At 37.7% G+C, this 13,627-nt stretch overlaps 1 protein-coding gene across 1 annotated transcript in view; it reads right to left on the bottom strand.

Moving 5' to 3' along the window:
* Positions 1-13,627, bottom strand: part of Jmy (junction mediating and regulatory protein, p53 cofactor) — a gene marked incomplete at its 5' end in the record, with an annotated part of 92,296 nt that overhangs the window by 42,007 nt on the left and 36,662 nt on the right. The window lies entirely within an intron of this gene.

Below are 13,627 nucleotides of genomic sequence, written 5' to 3'. Positions count from 1 at the left end.
TGTGTGTGTGTGTGTGTGTGTGTGTGTGTGTGTGTGTGTGTGTGTGTGTGTGTTGGGGGCAGGGGTTATGCAGAGTCCATAATTTGCTGATTGGGACTCTAACAGCTCAGGAAATATTAAGAATCAACGAAAGTGATTTGTGTGCATCAAAGTCAAAATCCTCTGTACAGCAAAAGAAACAGTGAAGAGACAGCCTACAGAATTGGGAAAAAAACTTTTGCTACTCTTCCAACAGATTATTAATATCTAGAATATAAAAATAACTCAAAAACCTCAACTCTCAATGAATAATCCAATCAAAACTGGGTAAAGGCAGACATTTCCCAAAATGAAAAATACAAATGGCCAATATTATATGAAAACAGTTCAAAATCTGTAGTCTCAAGAAAATGCAAATCAAAAACATGCTGAACTTCCATCTTACCCAAGGTAGATGAGCTATCATCAAGAATACAGAAAAGAAGTCAGGTGTAGTGGCAATGTATCACAGCACTTGGGAGGCTAAGGGCATGTTTCCTAGTTTGAAGCTAGCATGGGGCTGCATGTCAAATTTGAAGCCAGCCTGAACTACATGGTGAAAACCTCACCCCCTCAAAAAAGATACAGAAAGGGTCGGGGAATTTGGCTCAGTGGTGCCATGTCTGCCTCGAAAACACAAGGTCCTGAATTCAATCCCTAGTACCAATAAAAAAAGATACAAAAAAAGCACTAAATGCTGGCAAGGATGCAGGGGAAAGGATATCCTTTCTAAACTGCTGGTGGAAATGTAAATTAGTACAGCTACTACAAAAAATCAGTATGGAGGTTCCTCAAAAAACTAAAAATATGCCAGGTGGTACATACCTGTAATCTCACAGCACTGGAGAGGCTAAAGCAGGAAGATCTGTTAGTTCAAGGCCAACCTAGGATACATGGTGAGGCCAACTGGACTACATAGCAAGACCTTGTCTTTAAAAAAACAAACAAGAAACCCTAAAAATATAATTACCATATGATCCAACTATACCACTCCTCAGAATATATATCTGAAGGAATAAAAGTGCATAAACCATAGAGATAGCTGTACACACATTTTTACTACAGCACAATTCAAAATAACCAAGATAGGGAATCTGCCCCTACGCCCATGAATGAGCATTAAAAAAAAAAAAAGAAAGAAAATGTGCTATATATATACAACAGAATATTAGGCCATAAAAAAAGAAGTTATGTTATTGCAAGAATATGAGTAGAAATGAAGAAAGATGTGTATGGTGTGTATCACCTATTTTCCCTAAGGTGGAATGTGATGGTGGGGTGGCGCATGAGAACAGAGGGAGAAGGAAAATTGGGAGGGGGGAGGGGAGAATAGCAATTTCTTTCCTTCCTTTACTTATTCCCCAAACATGTACTGAATGCTAATGTGCCAGGCATTAAGCCTGGTGCTAAAATAAACAATACTTGTTTTATACCCTAGTTTAAGGAAGCTACTGATTTAAAAACAAGTGAACTGGGCTGTGGGATGCAGCACAATGCCTGCCTGGCAAGTGCAAGGTCCTGAGTCTGATCCCTGGTGCAAATAAATAAATGAATTTTTAAAATAAAATAAAAACAAGTGAATTAACAAAGACACCAAAATATCTGACATAGCATTTTCTGTTGTACCTTCTCTACCTCCTATCCTCCCCTCTCAGTCAATATATATGCAAAGGACATATCCCAAAATATTAAGTATGATTACTTTTGGGTATTGAGATAATTTTGGGGGGGTACTGGGGATCAAACTTGGGACCTTGAGAGCATGCAGTGGAACCACTGGGCTAAATCCCTGGCCCATTGGATATTAAGACAGTAAGCAATTTATTTCTTACTTTTAAAAAATATTTTCAGAACACAAATTATTTGTGCAATGAAAATGCCTTTAAGTAAATGAAATATTGAAAACTCAGAGCTTAAGACTGATACCATAAGAAGGGAAAATGAAAGCAACTTTTGTAATTTAAGGGAAGATGGGTCAATAGGAGGTGGGAATGGAGGGAAAAAGAAGCAGCAAGATATGTCATGTAGAGGCACAAATTCCCTACGATGAATATGAACATTATGTATATCTAAAGTGTGAATTATGTATATCTAAAATGTTTTGCTTAGAAAAAAAAAAAAAAAAGATCAGGCTGGGTGTGGTAGCACATGCCTGTAATCCCAGCACTTTGGGAGGCTAAGGCAGGAGGATCGCTATGAGTTCAAGACCAGCCTGGGCTACACAGTGAGTTCCAGGTCAGTCTCAACTATACAGTGAGACCCTGTCTCAAAAAACCAAAAACATAAAAAATTTTTTAAAATTTTAAAATAAAAAAATATATAAAGAGAGGCTAAGGCAGGAGGATCGCTATGAGTTCAAGACCAGCCTGGGCTACACAGTGAGTTCCAGGTCAGTCTCAACTACACAGTGAGACCCTGTCTCAAACCCACCCCCTGCAAAAAAAATAAATAAATAAAATTAAAAAAAGACTGGAGATTGGGTATTTAATTTAGCTCAGTGGTTCTATCATCTGCCTCGCAACTGCAAGGCCCGGAGTTCAATCCCTGGTACCAAAAAAAGATTGAAGTGGATAAAGATGTGTTTTTGTTCCTACAATGAATGGAATACTACTCTGCCATAAAGGAAAATCTTCAGGTATTTAAAACTAAATGGATGGACCTTGAGACCATACTCTGAGTAAAATAAATTGGACAAACACATTTAAATATTGCATTGTTTCTGTGGTGTGAGAAACTGAATGTGGAAGTAAGGACTGAAATGTATAATGGATGCTGGAAAAAGGAAAGAAAGTGTTTAAATGAGAAGAAGAATAGCGGAGGAGGCTAGGTAGAAAGGAAGGAAGGAACAAGAGAGGAAGTAAACATAGAAGGGAAAATGAAAACAAAGTTTTTGCACATGGAGAGGGGATAGGACTTGGGGGGGTTGGATAAAATAAAATAAAACTCATTTTAAAGAAGACTGATAGTGTATAAAATCAGCCTGTACGTGCACTTAAAAAAAGACTCTGGGTAAAAATACCCATTGTTTAGAATATTACTGAGCCATAAAGAATGAAAAAATAGATTCATTCATAGGAAAATGGATACATATTGAAGATAAGTGAAATAAATAAGACACACATGTGTAAATACAGAATAGTTTCTCTGGTGTAAATAATCTGCAAAAATACAAAAGATCCTAATAAGATTACTGACATTGTAAAATGGGAAGAAAGGAGCTAAAGGTGTAGGGAAGGTGGGACAGGTAGGGGAAGGGTAAAAAGGGAAAAGAAAAAAAATTGAGATAATGAAAAGATGGAAATAAAGTGGTTGCAGATAGGAAGGGGAGGAGGGGGTGAAGGGAGGGCAGGGACAAGGGGGAAAATGAGAAACAAGACTTGTCATGTAGAGGTACAAGATCCCAACAATGAATGTAACTGTACTGTATCCCTAAAATGTACCAATGAACTCATTTAAAGCTGGGGGGTCATTTTTGGCCCGGTTCTGGGGTTCAAACCCAGGACCTTTCACATGCCCAGCAAGTGCTCTAACACTGAGCTACAACCCCAGCCCTTCTTGGTTAAAGTAACAGAGAAAAGGCTGGGCTGGGTATTGCATATCTGTAATCCCAGTAATCTGGGAGATAGGCAGTAGAGCCCAGTCTAAGCAATTTAGCAAGCTGGAAAGACCCAGTTTCAAAACAAAACACCGCAGCCAGGGATTTAGCTCAGTGGTTCCACTGCCTGCCTCACAAGCGTAAGCACCCAAGTCCGAACCCTGGTACCAAAAAAAAAAAAAAAAAAAAAAAAAAAAAAACACACACACACACACACACACACACAAAAGCACACAAAGAAACCAGCTGTGGTGGCTTATGGCTAAAGTCCAAGCAATCTGGAGGCTGAGGCAGTAGGATTACCCCGAGTTTGAGGCCAGCCTTAACTGATAGCAACACCACCTAAAAAATAAACAGGTTGGGGGGTACAACTCAGTGAGAAAGCACTGGGTTCAGTTCCCAGTATGGGGAGAGAAGTGGGGCTGGGGGGTAACGAAAGTCTCATGACAACCCCAAGGAGTTCTGACATTCTGAGTTGGGTGAAAAAGAGCCTATACAAAGCAAACACAGGGCATCTAAGATTACAGATATGGAGAATAAGATGCAAAACAGGACTCATGAAAGAAGAAAACTGCCCTTGCCACTCAGCAGCAATCCATAGTAATGTGTGGTGATCAATGTCCATGGACCTAATGGCATAAACATCACTGACCTTGGCAAGTGTTCTGGGTGATAAGCAACTCTCCTGCCTAGTCCTTTTCATCACATTTTCAGATCTCAGCTCAAGTATTGATCCATGAAAGTTCCTGGACTGTCCACAAGCAGCATCTATCACAATCATGCTTTACATTATTTTGTGAGCCAGTAAATACTGACTGCTTTCCCTCAGTGAAAAGGCTGCATGGCTTGTTTTCCACTAACATACTGGCCTGGAATGAACAGGCAATTATAAAATATTTCCTGAATGATTAAAATGAATTTTAAAAACTCACTTCCATATACTTTTGTAATGCACAGAAAAACAAACATAAAAATGCTCTGACAGGCTGGGAATTTAGCTCAGTGACACCATGGCTGCCTTGCAAGTGCATGGTCTTAGGAGTTCAATCTCCAGTATCAATCAAAAAAGAAAAAATTGCTCTGATAAATCTGATTATGTGGAGGATAGAAAAGGGTATATTTGGGTGAAAATATGGGATTACAGGTGAGCCTTTTTAATAATTGTATTAGTTTGGGTTTTTTTTAATACTATCTTAATGGCATATGCTACAGTAGGATGAATAAGAAATGACAAGAAAGAAGTATCTAACAGTGATAGAATCTGAAGCTGCAATAAAGAGATGGGGCTGATTAGAGGAAGTTCCTAAGAAAATACCTTTGAATGACAATAGCTAGAGATGTTCACAGTGCAAAGCTGTTTTAAATATAGGAAAAAAAAACTGATCACCAAAATCTAAAAAGTTATATATAATATTCTCCTAAAATATAATTTACAATAATGTTTATGAAAGAGTTTTTAATATTATGGGAAACTGTGCTAAAATATGAGGTGGAGACAGGTCAAAATCAGATATAATTTTAATCACACAAAAGATTTCTAGGAAAAAAAATCTCGGTGCCAGGGATTTAGCTCAGCAGTTCGGTGGCCTGCCTTGCAAGAGCAAGGACCCAAGTTCAATCCCCGGTACCAAAAAAAAAAAAGTTCTGCTGAGCAGCCTGGCCTGAACTACGGGCCTCCTCTGGAGCCGCGCCATTTCCAGCAGGAGCCACTGAGCACCGTCATTGTAGTGTCATTGTCTCGTCCCGTGTCCACCCCCTACTCCCCCACTATTAGATCCCCTGATTGAGCCAGTCTTTGGACGCACTCTGCAGAGGCATGGTGGGCTATAAAGGGTGGTGATTGATCCTATTATGTTCCTGATTGTATCAATTGGGAAAAAGGATAGGGATTGATTTGATGAGCTGTTTTCTCAATTATGAAAATGAGAATGTCTATAAGTCACTAGAGAATCAAACACTGGGACACAACGATATCAGGAAGATTTAATAACCCAGAGACTGAATCAAGGGCAACCCAACAGCAAAAATAAAGATGAGAAAACACTTAAGCAAGCCACAAAGACAGACTTTCAGTCCACCAATGGCAAACAATAGGGCAAAGGAGGATGAAAAGTCTGATAGTGAACCTCCAGGACACTCAGAACTCACAGCACAGGAAGTAAAAGTGATCATTCAAGCTCTAGAAAAAATTCAAAACAGAAATTATTTCCCAGATAACCATAGAGATGGTGAGCAAAATGAAAGACATGATTCGAGACTCCAGAACAGAAACTGACAAAAAAAATAGATGAGCTTAGGGACATAATAGAAACCATGAAGGCCCAGAATAAGAAAGAAATGGAAACAACAAACACCCAACATAGGAAAGAAATGGAATCCATTAAACACATTCAAACAGATATCCAGGAGATTAAAAACTCTACTGAAAGCATAAGCAACAGAATAAAAGATTGCAAAGATAGAATCTCAGATATAGAAGATAGGATAGCAGACAGTGACCATGAAAAGAGAGGTCTCTTAAAAACAGTAAGTAAGGGAGCATGAGAAATGCATTCAACAACTCCTAGATGATGCAAAGAAGAATAACATAAGACTGATAGGAATCCATGAAGTAGCAGCGGAAAATGAAAATGACTTAAAAAAGCTGTTAATGACAGAAAACTTCCCAAACAGAGGGGAAGAATTAGACATACAGATAAGCGAGGCATATAGGACACCAACTAGCCACGATCAAAAAAAATCTACACCTAGACATATAATAAGATCCCAGAAACCCAACAGAAGAATAAAATACTACAAGCAGTAAGAGAAAAGAAACAAATCACATGAAAAGGAAAGCCCATCAGAATCACAGCAGACTTTTTCAACCCTCAGGTCAAGGAGAGCCTGGAGTGAGTGAGGTATTTTAAGTCCTAAAAGAAAACAAACTCCAACCAAGACTGACGTATCCTGCAAAACTCTCTTTCAAAATGGAAGGAGAAATAAGATACTTCCATGACAAAGAACACTTGAGAAACTTCATGAATACTAAACCAGCACTACAACGAATTTTAAACAATATCCTAGAAAAAGACAACCAAGATCACAACACCAGGAGGCCCAACAGAGCAAATCAAATAGTCAAGGCAAGAAACTAAAAGGAGAGGACAAAAAAATAAAAAGAGTCAATAAAAGGACAATAACATGACAATAATAAGTCAGTACATATCAGTCATAACTATCAATGTCAATGGTCTCAATTCACCAATCAAGAGAAATAGATTGGCAGAATGGATTAAGAAGCAAAATCCAACAATATGTTGTATACAAGAAACACACCTAGTGCAAAAAGAAGCCCATAGATTGAAAATGAAAGGATGGAAAACAATTATCCACATGACAGGAGCCCAGAAAAAAGCAGGGATAGCAATCTTATTCACAGACAAAGCAAACTTCAAACCAAAACTGATTAAGAGAGACAAAGAAGGCCATTACATCCTTGTAAAGGGAACAATCCAAGAGGAAGACATGACAATCATAAACATATATGAACCAAATATAAATGCCCCCAACTATACAAAACAAATATTAAGTAACATGAAAAACCAAATAACCACTAATACCATTGTAGTGGGGGATCTGAATACCCCACTATCACAAATAGACAGATCATCTAGGCAAAAAAAAATCAACAATGAAATACTAGAACTGAAACAAGCTTTTGAACATATGGACTTATTAGATGTCTACAGAGTGTTCCACCCCAGAATATACATTCTTTTCAGCTGCACATGGGTCATTCTCAAGACAGACCACATATTGGCTCACAGAACAGGTCTGAATAAATTCAAAAGAACTGAAGTTATTCCCTGTATATTATCAGATCACAGTACAGTAAAGCTGGAGATCAACAGCATAAGACACCGTAGGAACTTCACAAACACATGGAAATTGAACAACACTCTCCTGAACAATCAAAGGATCACAGAGGAAATTAAAGAAGAAATCAGACAATTTTTACAAATAAACGAAAATGCCAAAACAACATGCAGGAATCTATGGGGACACAATGAAAGCAGTTCTACAAGGAAAATTCATAGCACTGAATGCCCACATTAGGAAAACAGACAGAGCGAGCTCAAATGAACAACCTAACAATGACTTTTAGACTCCTAAAAAAACAAGAGCAAGAAAAACCCAAAGCTCGAACAAAAGAGGAAATTATAAAGATCCAAGCAGAAATCAATGCAATTGAAACTAAGAAAACGATACAAAAAATAAATGAAACAAAGAGCTGGTTTTTTGAAAGAATAAATAAAATTGATAAACCCTTAGCAAACCTTATCAAAAAAAGGAAAGAAAAGGCTCAGATTCATGCAATCAGGAATGAAAAAGGCAAAGTCACAACATATCCCACAGAAATCCAGAGGATCATTAATACATACTATGAGAACCTGTACTCTAATAAAACGGAAAACACAGAAGAAATGGACAGATTTCTAGATACCTATGAATTACCAAAGTTGAAAGAAGAGGATTAAAAACATTTTAAACACCCCAATCACAATCAGTGAAATTGAAAATGTAATTAAAAACTTACCAACAAAGAAAAGCCCAGGTCCTGATGGAATCACTGCTGAATTTTATGAAACATTAAGAGAAAGAAGATCTACTGCCATTACTCTTCAAACTTTTCAATGAAATTGAAAGAGAAGCAATACTTCCAAATTCATTCCTGGAAGCAAATATCAGTTTGATTCCCAAACCTGGGAAAGATGTAACTAAAAAAAAGAACTACAGGCCAATCTCCTAAATGAATATAGATGCAAAAATCCTCAATAAGATACTAGCAAAGAGAATACAGAGGATCATCAAGAAGATCATACATCCTGACCAAGTCGGATTTATTCCAGGGATGAAAGGATGGTTCAACTAAGTCAATAAATGTACTACACTATATTAACAGAGTCAAGGACAAGAACCACATGATCCTCTCGATAGATGCAGAAAAAGCATTTGACAAAATTCAACACCCATTCATGATAAAAACTCTGCAAAAAAGTGGAATAGAAGATAGTCTATATTTCAACTTAATAAAGGCTACCTATGAAAAAGTAACAGCCAACATCATATTAAATGGCCAAAAACTGAAAACCTTCATGTTAAAATCAGGAACAAGACAAGGATGCCCACTATCACCACTCCTATTCGATATAGTTCTGGAAACATTAGCCACAGCATTTAGACAAGAGAAAGAAATTAAGGCAATAAAGATAGGAAAGGAAGAAGTTAAACTGTCATTATTTGCTGATGATATGATACTCTATATTGAAGGCCCAAAAATCTCCACCGAAAGACTTCTCCACTTAATTGACACTTTTAGCAGAGTAGCTGGATACAAGGTCAACACCCAAAAATCAATATAACAAAAGAAATAAAAGACTTCTACACTGAAAACTACAGCACCCTGAAAAAAGAGACCGAGGAGGATATAAGAAAATGGAAAGATCTCCCCTGCTCCTGGGTAGGAAGAATCAACAGAGTGAAAATGGCCATACTACCAAAACTGCTATACAGATTCAATACAATACCAATTGAAATCTCAACACTATATTTCACAGAACTAGAAAGAAGAATCCAAAAATTCATTTGGAACCATAAGAGACCTAGAATAGCAAAAGCCATCCTAGGCAACAGACACATGGCAGCGGGTATAACAATTCCCAATTTGAAACCATACTACAAAGCCACTGTGATAAGAACAGCACGGTACTGGCAAAGAAACAGACCTGAGGATCAGTGGAACAGATTGGAAGACACAAAAACAACTCCAGATGCACTCAGCTACCTCATCTTTGACAAAGGAGCTGACAGTCCCCACTGGAGGAAAGATAGCCTCTTTAATAAATGGTGTTGGAAAAACTGGATTTCAACCTGCAAGAGATTAAAACTAGACCCTTATCTGTCACCATGCACTAAATTAAAATCCAAGTGGATTAAAGATCTAAATATAAAAACAAAAACGCTAAACTTGCTGGTAGATAAGTTAGGCAAAACTCTGAAGACATTGGCATAGGAAAAGACTTTATGAATAAAATCCTCAGTAGCACGGGAACTGGCAGTAAGAATCAACAACTGGGATCTCATCTCATTAAAAAGCTTCTGCACTGCAAAAGAAACCATCGACAGAACTAAGAGACAACCTACAATGTGGGAAAAACTTTTTACCAGATGCTCCTCAAAGGACTATTATCTAAAATACATAATATCAAAACAACCAGCCCCCCCCAAATATATAAAGACCCAATTCTAAAATGGGCATCTGAAATGACCAGACATTTCTCAGACAAAGAAATAAAAGCAGCAAGTAAATATATGAAAAAATGCTCCACATCACTCGTCATTCGAGAGATGCAGATGAAGACAACAATGAGATTTCACCTCACCCCACAAAGAATGGCTGCTACCAAGAAATCCCACAATAACAAATGTTGGCGCGGTTGTGGGGAGAAACGAACCCTTCTCCATTGTTGGTGGGAGTGTAGACTGACTGGTGCAACCACTATGGAAGTCAATATGGAGATACCTCAAAGAACTAGGATTAGAGGTTCCATTTGACCCAGCCATCCCTCTGTTGGGTATCTTTCCCAAAGAATTAGAAGAATCATACCACAGAGATATATGTGCACCCATGTTTATAGCAGCACAGTTTGTAATAGCTAAAACTTGGAACCAGCCCATCTGCCCATCAGTTAGTTGGAAACTGGATAAAGATGTGGTTTTTCTATAAAATGGAATACTACTCAGCCATAAAGAATAAGAAGATTCATTCAGAGGTAAATGTGTACGTTTTGAGGATATACTCCTAAGTGAAATAAATAAGTCACACATATGCAAATACCAAATAGTTTCTCTGGTGTGAAAAACTAAAATAGTACTCAAGATCCTAATGGGACAATTAGCAACGTGAAATAGGAAGAATAGGACCAAAGGTGTAGGGGCAGTGAGAAGGATACGGAAAGGGGAATAAGGGAAAAGGAAAAAAATATGAGAAAATGTAAAAATGGAATTAAAGTGTTTGAAGGTGGGGAGGGGAGGAGGGTGGACAAGGGGAAAAAATGAGAACCAAGACCTGGCATGTAAAGGTACAAGATCTTAGTAATGAATGTAACTGTACTGTCTACCTAGAATGTACCAATAAATTCAATTTAAAATAAAAAAAAGAAAAAAAATCTCAGAAAAAATTAATTTTATCTTTTGAGTTCATAAGCCACACCAACTGTAGAGCCTGAAGGCATATTACCCCAGGGGTTTCCTGTTTCTGGTCAAGCAAACAATGAGCTCATGTTTTTATAGGTGAGGCCCTGACAGAGGTAAAACTAAGCCTTAACCTCTTTTTTTCCAAGGCACAGGGCAGGGAGAGGAATTGGAAGATACAATCAGAGCCTAAATCTCTCCCTCAACAGGTAGAAAATGGAATTATATGAAGAATTCTGTATCTGTGACTATAAATACAGTGCCAAGCAAAGGAAATTAAGGCAGAAATGGCAGCTAATGGCCTTGGGGCCTTGATAAGCAATTCACTATTCATCTGGGCTGGGATTTCTATTGTTGCTGTTCTTTTTGAATTCTCACAAGATCTCCAATTTCAACAAACATATATATATACAATAGATATGGTTGATTCCTTTTCTCCCTTTTAGACTTTCTCATGCCCAACAACTTGTACAATCTTAACAAAGACACCAGTGTGCTAGGTGCTTTCAGGGGTGTGTGTGTGTGTGTGTGTGTGTGTGCGCGTGTGTGTGTGTGTGTGTAATTAAAAATATTGTCCTAAAAATTTATAATCTAAGTCGGGGGGAGGTGGCAGAGAAATGTGAAATGCAGAAATCTTTTGAAATTAGAAGACAGCTCTACTACTCACAGTGAAAGCTTTAACAAATTACTTGATTATTCATTCAAAACACAGATGTATTAACTTATTTGCTCAGTGCTAGTACTGTACTAGGCCCTAGGGATATCAAGATCACCTAATCGAGGACTCAAAGTACACCTAATTTACAAAATAACTGCCTAAAATACCAAGACAACACCAGAGGTAAGGGGTGGGGAACAAAGTCTAGACAGACCTTCTAAGGGAATGGTCTTACAGAATGGATTCATAGAGAATAAGTAAAACTTTGGCCACATATGGAAGATGATGAGAGGTATGTCTCTGGGTAAAAAAATAAAGGCCTCTCAAGGCCACTGAAACAAAAAGTGTACACATTTAGTTGTTTAGGTCAGGACAGACTGAACAGAGGTTCATAACAGGACATGGCTTTTTAAAGGGGTCAAGACTTGACAGGTATATACAGAGAATGTGGGGACAGACTGCCACAAAAAAGACATGGGGGAGGCAAAGATCAACATGAGCCAAAATCCTGGAGGCAGGTGTATGCAGTCCATCTTAAGAAGTCCAGCCAGACTGGAGAAGATACAAGTAAGGGGAGATAAGAAAATAGGCCACGATCATTCTGAGAAGGTTTTCAAGGAAGGAGAGAGTATAACAGACACTCCTTGTTCTTCCTGTAACTAGGTTGTTAAATTAATTGGTTGCTAAATGAGGAATTATACATAGTGTGTACATTACAATATTCAGAAAGAAGAAATGGTCAAGGAAAATTCCAACTTGACTTTGCTTCTATTTGCATAACTCTTACATGCTGTATAATGTATAACAACATAAAACTACAGTACTGTATTATACAGTACAATCAGAAAAAATAACAGTACTGTATAAATAAGGTATACTGTATAAAAAGACATCAAAGCTCTATAAACAAGATGTATAGAATTGTATAAAAAAAAAAAGACCATGTGTGGTGGCACATGCCTGTAATCCCAGCACTTGGGAAGCTGCAGCAGGAGGATTGCAGCAAAGTTTGAGACCAGTTTGGGCTACATAGTGAGTTCAAGGCTATCCTGAGCTACATAGCGAAACCAAAAAAAAAAACGGAAAGGAAAAAAAAAAGGACAGGTTTTTAAATCCATGAAGTAGGTTGAAATCCAAAAAGTCATTAGACAGAACAAGGAAACCATTGTGAAGTTCCTAGTAAGAACAGTAAAACTGATCTTAGATTTAGGATTCTACAGTACTTTTCTGTGGTAACAAACTCAAAGTTTTTTTTTGTTGTAATTAACTCTGAATTAAAAACACGTTAAAAAGTATAATGGACCCTCGAGTTACAACTGGCATAACAAAGAACAAGGTGGGTTACTACTAGAATTTTAGTTTTAACTTATGACCAAAGTCTTGAATTTTGACCCCACTGTTCGCCACTTTTGCTTCCAGATGGTCTCTGATGCAGATTTAATCCTTAAAGAGCTCTGGAAGGAACATTACTATATGGGATTAAATGACAAATCCTGGGCCAACATCTCTTTAAGGACACTGAGATCCACCTGGAAAAAAGTGTGGCCTAAAATTATACAGGAGAGAGCCTTTAAAGGCTGTATAGAAGAGACTGACCAACTTGCGTTACAATCAGCTCCACAAAAGAATTGAGTTTGTAAGTCAAGGGTCCACAGTAGAAGAGTAGCACTTAAAACTATGTGGCAGAAGTTTAATAATGATTCAAGTCAGAATTTTAACTTCTTAAAAGGAATTATGTAAAGTCTTTTTCAACAAAGCTTTCTTTTATTCACAGAGCAAAAGAAGGAGAAATGGAAATAATTTGTATTATGTCTGGATCCTTCAATTATTTGAAATTAACTTGTACTTCGCTACCTTCACACATTAAAAGGTACAGAACCTGAAGCAATCAGGACAATTTTCTTTAAAGCTGTTTTTAAAACTCAGTATCTGTAACATCTATCAAGCCTACAGCGGTATGCGAATTCATATCAATCACTCCCAAAGTCATTCTTCTACCTTGTCGTGCTGGGGCTTATGATCAGCAAATCCTCTGTTTTGCCAACGAAGGGCTGGAGGAAGAAAAGACTTGGTTTTTCTTCTGGATCCCTTGACTTTGCTATTCCCGAATTGTCCCAGAC

This window comes from Fukomys damarensis, unplaced genomic scaffold (genome assembly GCF_012274545.1).
Source record: "Fukomys damarensis isolate Sample0158 unplaced genomic scaffold, DMR_v1.0_HiC HiC_scaffold_1, whole genome shotgun sequence".
In the NCBI taxonomy this organism is placed as follows: domain Eukaryota; kingdom Metazoa; phylum Chordata; class Mammalia; order Rodentia; family Bathyergidae; genus Fukomys; species Fukomys damarensis.
This window is presented reverse-complemented; position numbering and strand designations above follow the sequence as displayed.